The sequence below is a fragment of the Tiliqua scincoides genome, chromosome 3 (assembly GCF_035046505.1).
Source record: "Tiliqua scincoides isolate rTilSci1 chromosome 3, rTilSci1.hap2, whole genome shotgun sequence".
Lineage (NCBI taxonomy): Eukaryota > Metazoa > Chordata > Lepidosauria > Squamata > Scincidae > Tiliqua > Tiliqua scincoides.
Window position 1 is genome coordinate 173,139,547 of NC_089823.1, and position 12,281 is coordinate 173,151,827.

General features: G+C 42.5%; 1 protein-coding gene across 7 annotated transcripts in view; it reads left to right on the forward strand.

Annotated features, from left to right (window-relative positions):
- CHST15 (carbohydrate sulfotransferase 15) overlaps window positions 1-12,281 on the forward strand; it is an 87,752-nt gene that overhangs the window by 43,583 nt on the left and 31,888 nt on the right. The window contains exon 1 of one of the 7 annotated variants that reach the window (XM_066620383.1): window positions 6,598-6,727. The exons of the other annotated variants lie outside the window; for them this stretch is intronic. The gene's annotated coding sequence lies outside the window, so the exon portion shown is untranslated. Of the gene's footprint in view, window positions 1-6,597; window positions 6,728-12,281 lie in introns of those variants that run through there. 7 annotated transcript variants of the gene reach the window in all.

The window sequence follows — 12,281 nt, forward strand, 5'->3', positions numbered from 1 at the left end:
TGAGTGAATTCCTCCCTTCCATATTGAAGGCATCAGCAGCTAGGGAAACAGCCCCTTTTCTGGGATCCCCCACTGTCCAGGACTGCTGGGGAGATCCCAGTGGCTCCCTTTTCTAGCAGGGGTTGTTGGGATGAGGTGATAGGTTACTAAAATGCTGATCACTGGAGCACTGAAATATTTTTTTATATTTAACCAACTTATAGCAATACACACTTGCTGACTGTTCTGCTTCTCCTACCCAAGGGAAAAAAAATGACAGTAAGAATAAAAGGAAAGAAGGTGGAAGTAATCGATGTATCTTATAACTAAGCTAACAGGTCAAAGTGTATGACAGTTCTACACACTAAATCAAACATAAGATGATTTTAGGCCGCATTGCAATGGTCAACATCAATAAGATCTGGAAAAGCAGCGACCCTAAATACAAAAGTCAGACTAGTAGAGCAATAATCTTTCCTGTAATGATGTGTGGATGTGAGAGTTGAACAATAAGAAAGGCTGACCAAAGAATTGATGCTTTTGAATTCTGGTGTTGGAGAAAATGGTTTTGTATACCATGGACAGCTCGAGTAACCAATAGAGAAGTTCTGGATCGTATGAAACCAGATACATCATTATAAGTCAAAATTGCAAGGCTATGCCTGATTTACTTTGGCCACGTCATGTGTGCAAATTCAATAGAGGAGTAAATGATGTTAGGAATGGTCAGTGGAACAAGAAAAAGGGGCAGACAAAGAACACACTGGCTTGATACCATCAAAATGGATAGGAAGATTAATGTCCAACAGTTGAAAGAAGCCATGCTTGACAGGGTAGCAGGGAGAGATCTAGCCTATAAAATCTCCAAGAGTGGGATTTGACTGAAAGGATAAAACAATATGACCCCTTAGTATCATGGGATAATTTCATCCCTTTGCCACTGTAATTTGTGAGAGCAGGTTATTGGAATTCACATTAACGGCAGCAAAATCACCCAGAACCACTTGGACAATAACTTTGGGGGGGGGGGGAGAGTAAAGATCACTTGCAAACCCAACCAAAACCACTTGGATAATAACATTTGGGGGGAGGGAGAGGAAGGATCTCTTGCAAACCCAACCAGAACCACAGAACTTGCCCAGGCTGTGAAGGAGATGGTGGCAGGGGCTGCAGCCTCAGAGCAGAGCTCGCCCAGGTTGAGGTGGCAGTGGCAGCAACTGTGCTGGGTAGATTGCCTGGGCTGCTTGCACACTCCTGTTTGCCCCAATACACGGGGTGCGAGGCAGCGACAGTTGCTCCCAGTCTCTTCCCTGCTGCATGTGCTTACACGTGCAAGCAGCAGAGAAGGAAAAGCCTCATGCGTGTGGGCGCAAGGTCTTTTATAAGGTTGAGACCTGCAAGTCTCACTTTATTTCAACCCTATAAAAGGCCTTGCACAAAGGCAAGGCCAGTCATTTGTCTGCTGTCTGCAGAGCTTTGCCTACGCAAAGCTTGAGGCAGCAGGCAAAGGACTGTGCCCACAGCTGGCGCAGCAGGCAAGCATGGGCATGGGCAATTCTCCAGTGGCCTGAATGCCTGTTAGACATGGGGGGCCCCACAGGTTGCAAATGGCCCACAGGCCGGGGTTTGTCCACCCCTGCTATAAAATATAGATTATGAAATTCTAGGGCACCAGTTCATAACTGGTTTGAATCGGTTCATAACTGGTTTTGATTTAGTTTGAAATGCTGGATCTTCTTTTGATACCTATGAAGTTATACTGATTTACACAAACGGCAAGGTTTTTCCATGTACTGTAAACACAACAGCTGTTTTTGTTTTTTTTAATTCATTCATTTGGAGTGAATCTTTTAGGACAAATGTTAGTGCTGTCATAAACTCCTTATGCAGTTGCTGTCTTCAATAGAAGATTTTTTGCTATTTCTCAAGCATGATAGCAAGTTTAGATCTGTACAACTGTTAGACAGCCTCTGTCTATATTTTCTGACAGTTACCAAATGTTCTTTAAAGAAATTGTCTCAAAAACCCACATACTGTTAGTTTTTGCCTTCAAGGAAACGATTTGACAAGCATTTGAAAATATGATTTTTTTTCTTCCTGTGAGTTGAGTTTTGTGAATTTTTGTATTGAGCAAAATGAGGAAGGGCTCCAGTTGGGGAAGGTCACTGCCCTGCATAATGTATCATGTGGGTTTTCAAAACCATTAGTCAAGCTTTTTTAATGAGGTCATTGAGGGTAGTGATTTCTCATATAATTTATTTTCTTTCTTGGCAGACACTTGATCACTTAGAAGTAAATAGCTACAAGTTCATGCAAAGTTTAGTAATGAAATGCTAATCGGAGAAGCCCACAATGTTCAACACTAGGCCAAAGGAGACGCAATCCATTCCATCCTCATCTCTTACTGTGTGTGCACGTGTGTTTTAAGTTTACTTGTATAGCTCTTACATTTATTCACAGAAGTTGCAACATGCATAGCAATTAAAAACAGTTTTAAACACTATGGTGGCTGCACTTGCCCAGTAGGAATGTGAGTATAAGTGTGGCCCTGTTAAGTTGCTTGAATGGAAGAATGTCTGGGAAAATTGAAATCAATAAATAGAAATATATGCAAGGAGTGCCTCATTAGCCTCCCTGCAGATTGTTTCAGAGCCCCTGTGGATGAGATATTCTGCACATGCTCAAGTCCCTTTCCATGAAACCGTAGGGCATGAAAAGTTGTGGGGAAACCTAACCAACTGCTGTTCAAAAATGTTCAAAAAGATTTAAAAGCTCTACCTGCCTGCCTGCAACACTCGTTTGTGTGCATTCTGGCTATCCTCCTCCTCTGTCCCCATTGGCTGGAGGCAGGAGCCACTGGAAGAAGTGGCTGCAGATGGGCAAAGTGGCGAATAAGAGGAGGGGAGGCTTGCAGAGAAACGTAACTTGGTTTCACAACCGATCTGGGTGGGAAAAATTGCCCAAGTTAAGTTGTTCGCCTAGAATACTTAACCCTTTGCTCTCAAATTTCCCCAGCTTCTTTCCATCTGTAGAGAAAAGGATACAAATCCTCTATTTTTTTCCTCCTGTGGGTGGAAAATTACTAGAGGAAAAAGAGGTAGACATTCCATCCCTTTCCTGATGAGGTTCATTGCACTGCAGTGCTGCATTTCAGTTTTTAAAAACCCTTTGGGAAATTGATCATGCACCCCCTGGTGTCTTCTCACCCTGCATCTCACTTGTTGTGCTTTTCATATCCTCTTGACATCATGTGTACCTTTTCTGTGTTCTTGTAACCTTTTGTCTCTTCTGAGGGGGGGGGGGAACCTTGAAAAAAAGCACATTCAAGCTTTATGCAAAATTTAGCAAGTTTGTATAACTGTGCCTAATTCACATAATTTATTCTGGTCACAAAATTTGAACTTTCAGATAACAATTTATTATGCATACTCTAGTATAACTGTGGGAAACCTTTTCATTTGCATCCTTTTTTTGTAAATTACTTATCATATTGAATTCACAGTCGCTCTTGAGGGTACAGTAACAACCACAGACTGGAATCTTAATTGAATATAAAGCTTTCTAATTTGAAATGCCAGCTAGCAAGATTTAAAGAATATATGAGTTTCTTGAATACAACAGTTATGAAACTGTCAACAACCCATATACGGCCAGCCCACATCTTGCACACAATAGACTTACACAAATTCAAGTATGCATGCTTCCCCCCTGTCATGAACATGTACAGTTCAGGCCTAGTAGCATTGCAAGGCCTGAGCCAAGCTAAAACAGTAACACAGAAGTGGCTTGCATTTCCTAACTGCTAGGATTTACAACTCAATGGAGGGTGATTATGTAGCACCTAGGCAGCCAGAAAGACGCCTATCAAGGATGGAATGCAGCTGCAGATCTCCAGGGGGAGGGAAGAGCTGAGAGGGCAAGCTTCCAGCCCCACTTCCAGAGGACAGGGTCTTTTTGTTCCTTGTCTCTTGGTGAGAGAGGTGGTGGGTGCACATCCTGCCCTGACAGGACCATGTGGCCATAGGTAACTGGCCCGAGGATCTACAAAAGAAGCTGACCCAGGTGAGGGTTAGGAAATAATAGAATTAGCCAGTTAGCTTTGTTGTTTTATGCTGTTATGTTTCCTAGAAGTTTTATGCCTCTAGCATTTGCTGCCTTTTGTAACCTTTTGTACCCTATGTACTTAATAAAGTAAAAAAATTTTTTTAACATGTTGGTTCATTGTCTGTTGGGGACAAAGGTTCAGAATCCTGCCTAGCCGTTCAGCAAGCTACCAAAAATCCTCATTGTGGACTAGAAACTTGAGGACTGAGATTTTAAGTAAAGAAAGTGCTCAGTGCCTACAAGGGATATAGTTAAGCCTAAAGGGTCTTGGTTTCCCTGGACTGAGGCACTGGCTCTTACAGGGTGGTGGCAGTACTACCGAACAGGGATCTTTGAGGGCTCTAGGGTTCTGAACCAACAACTCTAAGCACCCAAAACCCTGGGAGTGAGACCCAAGTCTACGACACCCCCCCCCCCAAAAAAAAAACAGAAAAAAACAACTGTTTAAATAGTGCAGGCAGTTCTACCCACTATTTAACTTAGTCTGTTTATTCGCTGGAAGGAGCCAGAAGTGAGAAAAAATGAAGCTGGTGTTCCATTAGTTCCCACGTGACTCTTATACTGTTCTCGAAGGCTTCAATCCTAACCACACTTTCCTGAGAGTAAGCCCCATTGAACAAAATAGGACTTACTTCTGAGTAGACCTGGTTAGGATTGTGCCCTAAGTTCTTAATACATATTTGTTGGATTTAAAGGGCTTTTGGACTATGAGTAATTCTATACATTGACTTTGGAAAGTAATCCTTGTGTAAGATTTGGCCCAACTGTATTTGAAATCTGGAGAAGGACCTCTTGAGATAGATTAGGAGTGGCACATTCCTCTGAAAACCATTGAACAGAAAGAGGAAAGTAGCATATCCCAAACACAAAACAATGGTAGCTACTAGGGTGAGTGCCGTAGGTACAATCGTCTGGGATCTTATTAAATTGACACTGGAAGGTTTTCCATTGTTTATCTAGCAGCAGGAAAGACTGAATAAGGTTCATTTTGGCTGACATCACGTTGCCAGTGAAATGCTTCTAATTCTTAAGTAGCGAATGAATATGGTGGTTTACTGCCAGTGTCTTATTCTCTAAGGGGTATGCTTGTCCTGTGTGAAATTGATAATTTATTAATCGTATCCTTCATGAATGTGTCCAGCCCTTTTTATAATGCCATCTAAGCTATTGGCCATTGACAGATCTCATGGTAGTCCATGAGTTGGACTTTTTGTCTCATTTTATTTTTATTTGCTATTTGCCTGATGGTCTTATATTTTAACTTGCTGTCCATGGCTGGAGCGAGTGACTTTCACCAGATGCTTTCCCCTCCAGAGCCTGCCAACATTCCACCCTTGTCTCCTCAGACTTGTGTCAGCTAAAGAGCTGGCACAGGTCTGAAGCGATCCATTGGCAATCAAGGGGCTTCCAAGGTGGGTAGAGGAGGGACCCTCTCCTAAGCCTCCCAATCACCTCCTGCCCACAGCATGCAGTGCAGCCCATTGTGGCACAGCTGCATTCTATGGTGGAGAAAAGGATAGAATTGGGCCACTAGTGTACTGAACGCTGTTTTTATTTCATTTTATCATTTAATGGCATTTTTTGGTTGATTTTTCCTTGTACCGTTTGCTAATTTGGTGGCCTTGGATATTGTGGGCATGTGCTAGTTTCAACAGTGTTGTGATCAAAGTTCAGGGCCTGGATTACAGGCCCTGGATGTACAAAAATCTTTGTCTATACCCATAAATAATACACTATTCATTTCAGCAGGAAAAAATTGGATACTGCATTATTTAGTAATATCTGAATAAACTACACATCACCTTAATCAAGTGTTATTTTGCTGTGGAACTGGAAGCAGTCATGGCTGAGAGCATAAAGCATTGTACAAAGTTCATTTATGACAATGATCATTTTTTTTCATGATCTATCTCCTGATTAAAATTCATGCCTTCTTTTTTGATACCTAAGATGCAGCAAACAAAAGAATGAAGTATACTTATTGCCATGCAGTACTCCAGAAGGCAGCACCTCCCTCCCCCCAAAAGAATAAGAGGCTTGAGCTGGTAAGGTGAGCACTGGGGAAGGCTGAAAATCTCATTATTTGTGTGTGTGTGGGGGGGGGGTGTGTGTTACTGCAGGCAGGTTACAGAGACAATTCACTTGGTGGGACAGGGCTAGCTTCCCTTTATTTAATTGTTTTTCTTTAATTTAATTATTTATAATTATTTATTTTGATTTGCTTGATGATGTCACTTCCAGTCATGACATCACTTCTGGTTGGTCCTGGTGCTAAAAGTTTGAGAACCACTGCCTTAACTCAAAATGAACCAATGAGACATCCTCGGGGGAGGGGGGTGACACCCTAGTGACCAAAGTTGTAGAAATTGTGGCTTTAAGGATTAATAGCATCATGTTATATACCATCTGATACAGAATTTCATCCATTGCTTGTGGGAAAATATTCACTGCATTTATTTTCTAGCCATTATTATTATTCATTTCATGTAATGACTATTATTATCTCTCAGTCTCACCTATCTCACAGGGTTGTTGGGAGGACAAAATAAGGGGAGGAACCATGCACACCACCCTGAGCTCCGTAGAGCAGTGTTTCTCAAACTGTGGGTCGGGACCCACTAGGCGGGTCGGGAGACAATTTCAGGTGGGTCCCCATTCATTAATATATTAGACTTAATGCTACCATGATATGTGACTGCATTTGGGGAAATGTTATAGACCTGTACTTTTAACAAACTCTATGTATATTCTTTTAATGATAGTAAAGGAAACTTACTCCTGGGTAAGTGTGTGTAGGATTGCAGCCTAGGATAATTAAAAATTTTCTTGCTTGATGATGTCACTTCTGGTCATGACATCACTTCCGGTGGGTCCCAACAGATTCTCATTCTGTCCCGGTGGGTCCCTGTGCTAAATGTGTGAGAACCACTGCTGTAGAGGTAAGGTGGTATAAAAATGTGTATAATTAATTCATATGGGGTGACAAAAATTTATGGGCCCTGGGTGTCAAGTGACCTAGCTACGCCACTGCAGCTCTCAGTGTTTTGTACCAGTTGAAGCTTAGATAGTGCCTTTATAGTGGCCTATGCAGAGCGCATTGCAGTAATTCATTTGTGACCTGAGATAGAAAAAGTGCAGTTGGTGTACCAGTCAAAGCTGAGCAAAAATGCTCCGTGACATCATGTTGCAATTCAGTAGCAAAGTAGGCTCTAGGAGCAGTCCAAAACCCACAACACACTATTTTAAAGGGAGTATAGCTCCATCCAGAACAGGTTGATACCTGTTCACGCTGATCCACAGCTTGTATGCACAAGATTGCTTTCAGTGGGATATGCATTTGAATGTACGTTTAAGTGGTGCAACTAGTCATGCTTAAATACCACTTTTAAGCATGACTAGAACTGCAGTCTATTTATGTAAGAGTTCTAATAAATTCTTTTTCATTTTTTTCTATGTGAACTACCACCATAAATTTGTGCAGAAGTGAGGAAGGGCAAGGATTTGGAAATATGTAAGGTTCACATGTCTGCATTCTATAATGTGTTTTTGACAGTTCATTTTTGGGAGAATGAGAATTAATTCCAGTGATTCAGATTTTGTCAGGCTTCAATAGCTGCAGCTTCAACAAAACTGTTCAATTGATGTGGTTTAAAATAAAAACCCAGATTAGCAAAATATGAGGAGGAATCTGAATCAGAATTCAAAACGTGAGCATGGGACTGCAGAACCTTGAATTCAGATCCAAATCATTCAGTTATGTACTAGCATTTTATACTTCAAACTAGCTACACTTGAGGGCTGGCTGTTGTTGAAAGTCACAGATCAACTCTCAAGACTTACTCAGGTTGTAAAATGTGTGAAAGGGTAATGTTCGATGGGAAGTGCATACTGTACTGGTAGCTCTCGATTTATATGATCTTCATTTGCATGTTTTTGAAATAGTGTGATTTCCAAATGAACACAGAAAGTACCATTTGTGTGTGTTTGAAATAGTGCATTTGAAATGGTGCTACACTTGAGGGCTGGCTGTTGATGAAAGTCACAGATCAACTCTCAAGACTTTCTCAGCATGTAAAATGTGTGATAAGGTAATGTTCGATAGGAAATGCATTCTGTACTGGTAGCTCTCGATTTATGTGGTCAGTTTGCTTGTTTTTGAAATAGCGTGATTTCCAAACGAACACTGGAAGTACCATTTGTGTGTGTTTGAAATAGTGCATTTTTCAGTGCAAGACTTGACTGTGTTGACTTTCCATGGCTGACGTTAACTTCCATTGTGTGGCCGGCACCACCATAAATGGCAAAGCTTATTGTTATGCATGGGATTGTTGTGCATGGGATCATCAAGAAACTGTTGAATGATTTGCTCTTTTGAAGTCCTCTTAAATCCACTAGGCCCAATAAGTAGAAAGTAGTTTTCAGATTGCTACTTCCTGAATAATGACAAGCATTTGGGGGGGAGGGGAGTACCCTTAGCATTATGTGCATTTTAGCCTGCTATAACCCACATTTTCCTGTGAGTATTGGATGAGCTGGTGGGAATAGGGTTGTAGGTTTCTGTTTTGTTTTTGGTATGTCTGATTTTTTTTTATTTTTTTGAACGGGTGGAGAAAAGTCCCACTCTTGTGATACGCCTCCCCCAACATGTGACTGGCCGTGTGAAGGCTGTGTGTGCAGACTGACACCACAGGTCATGACTGGAGGAGACACACCGGCTGCCATTGTGATGAGTGCCATGCTCACAGCCAACAATAGCTTGCAGTTGCTTTTTGAACAATCTGTGGATCTGCATGAAATAAGCTTCCCACTGTTGTCTGCTTGAAAGCAAATGGGTTGATTAGCTGCTGCTAATCAACTACTGCTGATAAATTACTTCTTGTAATTCTAGCCAGGGTATTTTTGTATTGTATATATATAATTGTAACACCACCAGGAGGTTGAACTCCTTCATTGAACAATCTGAGTCATTGACCTCAGCAGCCTCACTGCCCCAGTAGTCTCCCTCCATAATTGCCAGGCATCAACTTGAGTGCTTGCTGACTTTTCACCTAACCAGTGCCAATCCCATTGTTTCCTATGATTTCAATATATGCACCTGTCAAGAAATCCAGAAATCTGTCTCTGGTCTGAACCCCATCTGAGAGGCTAGAATCCATTTTGAGTTGCTGTGCTTTCTGCTTGGGGGAAAGAGTTTATCAGCAGTTTCTCAAGCTAGACAACTCTGTGTTATCAGTTGGTATGCCTTTTCAAGGCTGAAGAAGTTGACTACAGCTGAGGTTCTCAGTTTGGGGGGGGGAAGGTGGGGGGGAATAAGGCCCTAAGAAACTCACATCTCAGCCATGAAAAGTCTTGATAATATTGTGTTCTCAATCCATTAAAGTTTCTCCAGGATCACTGCTCAAGGCGCATTAGCTCCAATGTGCATTAATTTGAAAAATGAAAGTTATATACGCAAGCACCACAGTGTAGAATCCGTAGAAGAGACTGTCTTGTTTAGTAGTATCTGATATTGAAATTGTTCACTTTTATCAATTAGTCATTTTATTCTTGTCTTTTCTCAGACTCATTTACAGGTATTTCATACAATACCATACAGGCATTTCAATGAATGTACTTGTAGATCTCAAGTAAACACTTGTAAATTAAGAATCATTTTCATTAAAAAAAATTCCATTGTGTAGTTCACACATAATGATGAGGAAGAGGAGAGGTTATTATTTTACTATTATTATTAGTTTGGAGATTAATTTGGAACCTGGAATATTTAGTTTTCTACGATCTTGTAAGAAGATTTTAGTATGTCAAGATTCACATGTTACATCTGCTTTACAAATGTAAAATTTATTAAATTACAATTGAAATTTGCATGAGTATCTTCACTGCCAGTGGTATTGTTTGTGGACCATAAATTTGAGTTATTGTCGTCTATGACTATTTCCTGTTTGAAGACTTTTGTGTAACTTTAAAATACCTATCTTCCTCCGCAAGTCCATTTGGTCTAATGGAGTATATTATCTGAACTCTTGTGAATGCCATCTGATTTCCTCTGGGACTAATTCAGGAAACACTCTTCTCACTACTATGAGATTAGAATAAAGCACTCTGGGGGGATGGCTTACAGAAAGCATATAAAAGAACTCTGCCTAAACTTCACCTTAATTGGGGTACAGATTTGCTTGAACTTTGATGTACAAGCTGAGACTTTGCACAGCTCCTTTGGTTCGAAGTTTCAGGTGTTTCCATAAGCCCCGTGGTCTAGTTTAGGGACTTCACAGTACCCGTGAGCCTTAAAACATAACTTTGGGAGTCCTTGGTCTAGCTCTCACTAAGCTGTGATTAGTATCCAGGACTTGGGGCAAAAAGCAGAAATCAATTCAATTGGCATCCTTCAGTCTTGAAAGACTATGGTATCACGCTCTGAAAAGTGGTTCTGGAACAGCGTCTAGTGTGGCTGAAAAGGCCAATTCGGGAGTGAAAATCCCTTCCACACTGGGAGCAAATGTAGTCTGTCCCTGGTGTGTCTCCCTGGCTACAGGCCTTCCTTCTTTGCCTCTTTACCTCAGTCTGTTGGGCAAGTGTCTCTTCAAACTGGGAGAGGCCATGCTGCACAGCCTGCCTCCAAGCTGGACACTCAGAGGCCAAGGTTTCCCATCTGTTGAGGTCCATTCCTAAGGCCTTCAGATCCCTCTTGCAGATGTCCTTGTATTGCAGCTGTGGTCTACCTGTAGGGCGCTTTCCCTGCATGAGTTCTCCATAGAGGAGATCCTTTGGGATCCGGCCATCGCCCATTCTCACGACATGACCAAACCAACACAGGCATCTGTTTCAGCAGTGCAAACATGCTAGGGATTTCAGCTCGTTCCAGGACTGTGTTGTTTGGAACTTTGTCCTGCCAGGTGACACCGAGGATGCGTCAGAGGCAGTGCATGTGCAAAGTGTACAGTTTCCTCTCCTGTTGTGAGTGAAGAGTCCATGACTCGCTGCAGTACAGAAATGTACTCAGGACGCAAGCTCTGTAGACCTGGATCTTGGTATGTTCCGTCAGCTTCTTTTTGGACCAGACTCTCTTTGTGAGTCTGGAAAACGTGGTAGCTGCTTTACCGATGCGTTTGTTTAGCTCGGTATCAAGAGAAAGAGTGTCGGAGATAGTTGAGCCAAGGTACACAAAGTCATGGACAACCTCCAGTTCGTGTGCAGAGATTGTAATGCAGGGAGGTGAGTCCACATCCTGAACCATGACCTGTGTTTTCTTAAGGCTGATTGTCAGTCCAAAGTCTTGGCAGGCCTTGCTAAAACGATCCATGAGCTGCTGAAGTTCTTTGGCAGAGTGGGTAGTAACAGCTGCATCGTCGGCAAAGAGGAAGTCACGCAGACATTTCAGCTGGACTTTGGACTTTGCTCTCAGTCTGGAGAGGTTGAAGAGCTTTCCGTCTGATCTGGTCCAGAGATAGATGCCTTCTGTTGCAGTTCCAAAGGCCTGCTTCAGCAGGACAGCAAAGAAGATCCCAAACAAGGTCGGCGCAAGAACACAGCCCTGCTTCACTCCGCTTCGGATGTCAAAGGGGTCTGATGTGGAGCCGTTGAAGACAACGGTGCCCTTCATGTCCTTGTGGAAAGACCTGATGATGCTGAGGAGCCTGGGTGGACATACGATCTTGGAGAGAATCTTGAAGAGGCTGTCCCTGCTGACCAGGTTGAAAGCCTTTGTGAGATCTATGAAGGCTATAAAGAGTGGCTGTTGTTGTTCCCTGCATTTCTCCTGCAGTTGTCTAAGGGAGAATACCATATCAGTGGTGGACCTGTTGGCTCGGAATCCGCACTGCAATTCTGGATAAATGCTCTCTGCAAGTACCTGGATCCTCTTTAGTGCAACTCGGGCAAACAGCTTTCCTACAACGCTAAGGAGAGAGATGCCGCGGTAGTTATTGCAGTCGCCTCTGTCGCCTTTGTTCTTGAACAGCGTGATGATGTTTGCATCCCTCGTGTCCTGAGGTACTCCACCTTCTCTCCAGCAAAGACAGAGGATTTCATGCAGCTCAGTGGTGATGATCTCTTTGCAGCACTTTAGGACCTCAGCAGGGATGCTGTCTTTCCCAGGTACCTTGCCAGAGGCAAAGGAGTCCAGGGCCATGTGAAGTTTTTCTAGGGTTGGTTCACTGTCAAGCTCCTTTAGCACAGGCAGGCACTCAGTGTTGTTC